At 31.7% G+C, this 1,926-nt stretch overlaps 1 pseudogene; it reads left to right on the forward strand.

Annotated features, from left to right (window-relative positions):
- Positions 1–969: 969 nt before the first annotated feature.
- Positions 970–1,069, forward strand: LOC138807471 (U6 spliceosomal RNA; annotated as a pseudogene).
- The last annotated feature ends 857 nt before the right edge of the window (positions 1,070–1,926 follow it).

The following is a 1,926-nucleotide window of genomic DNA, read 5'->3' on the forward strand; positions in this document are numbered from 1 at the left end:
AATATAAAATATATAAGTATATATAATATAAAAATTGTTTTGCATTGTTGTGTTGTGGTTAGGGAATCAAAGGCAACTCTGTTTTAAAGTATTATTCCATTATCTCTACCTCAGTGTTTGGTAGAGTTAGACTTAAATCTTTACTATTTGTAGATTTACAGCCTAGAGGCAAGAGGAAACACTGTGATTAAAACATTACCAATTTAAGGCCTAATATCGAGGAGAAACATATGGACTTTTCCAGGAGCTATGGAAATATTTGGTGATAGAGCGTCAGTAGTGTAAGTTCCTGCCTGGTTGGATGATAGACAGGCCAGGACAGTAGGTAATCATGCATATGAAATTTTTTTTACCTTCTTGGCTTTAGCTACTTTTGAAATGATAAGTATAATAAACAAATATATTTTGATAAAATACCTTCCATTCTGAACAATTCTTTCTGAACTGTTCATCTCTCTATGATCCCTTGTAACTAAGATTAGTTTTTTTCCAGTAAGACAATCTATGCTGTCAGGGTAAGATATTCTAGTTGGTCTGTTCCTACAAGGAAGAAGGGTAAAGGTTCAGGTAGACATTTGTGCCAGCAAGACCTTATTTGGGAAATTTTAAGCTGCAGAAGTTTAGAAGTAGCTCTCAAGCAAGTCTTACTTTGAATCCATTAGCTCTTCAAAGCTAACTCAGTTGATAAATAAGTACTTGAAAAGCCATCACCTTTCGACTTAGCTTTAAAGGCTTCAAAGTATGATCAAATTTAAAATGAAAACGACAAAATAGTCATTGACAAAAAAATTGTAAATATGAGCAATCGACCAAATGATATAAGCATTTCCACTGTACACAGAATTTTAGAGACATAAGATCATTCTCATTTTAAGGAACAATAACAGCTCCTTGTTACAAATAGGCAACTGTGGATATATGCCTGTATAAAGATTGCATCATTAAGTACTTAAATTTAGAGGGTACTACATGCTTCAGCAGCAGGTCTACCCAAATTACAATAATACAGAGATTAACATGGCACTTGCACAAGGATGATATGAAAATTTGTGAAGTATTCCATATTTTTCATTCTTCTGATGCAAGAAATATAAAAACAGTTATTAAAAAGTTGATTACAAAAATACAAGTGTAACAATATATGTAATTCATAGAATTAAATGTTAGTTTGACATCAGTGTATTAAGTCTTCACCTTAGAAAGGCCTTTACATAGCATAACCTTTACAAAACTTGAAATTAGATAACATTGTCATGTTATCCCAAAGAAATAAAATAATATAAGGACCTAGGAAAAAAGGAATCTTAAACTTCTTCTATATGTAATGCAATCTGAAAGGACATATTTATTAATGAAACTATACATTATATAAAAATGTAGAATTCAAAGTATTATATCTAGGAGCGAATGAAATAGATTATGGATATTGTACAAACATAGATATACTTTTTTCCCAAAAGCACCAGGAACATCTTTAGTTTCTATACTATTCATTTCAACAGATAAGTTAAAATTATTTCTGATTAAAAAAATCACAAACTCTGCAGAAATCATTATAGATGTATACAAAAATCTCTTGAATACATTTTGACATCAGAGTCAGGCAATGCACTTGGAAGAATACCATGGAATCCATGAATTTCTAAAGTAAGATATTGCTGTTGCTTTGTATTGTGAAAAAAATTGTAGGGCCACAGAGGATGGACTGGCATTTTTGAAATTTAAGAAACTTAACCAAACCATTACGACTTATGAGAACCATTTGTACAGCCTTCCACAACTTCAAAGAGGTAGTGATACATACTTATCCTTTTGGCAATATTGAATGCAGTTTCTTCCAACCTGTTCTTCAAACCTTGTTTGATATAATGGTTCAACAGAGTATCTTTTCGATTTCTATTCCCAGCAGCAACATGCAAGGTGAAC

The sequence above is a fragment of the Dipodomys merriami genome, unplaced genomic scaffold, assembly GCF_024711535.1.
Source record: "Dipodomys merriami isolate MVZ:Mamm:240054 unplaced genomic scaffold, mDipMer1.0.p SCAF_101, whole genome shotgun sequence".
Taxonomy (NCBI): domain Eukaryota; kingdom Metazoa; phylum Chordata; class Mammalia; order Rodentia; family Heteromyidae; genus Dipodomys; species Dipodomys merriami.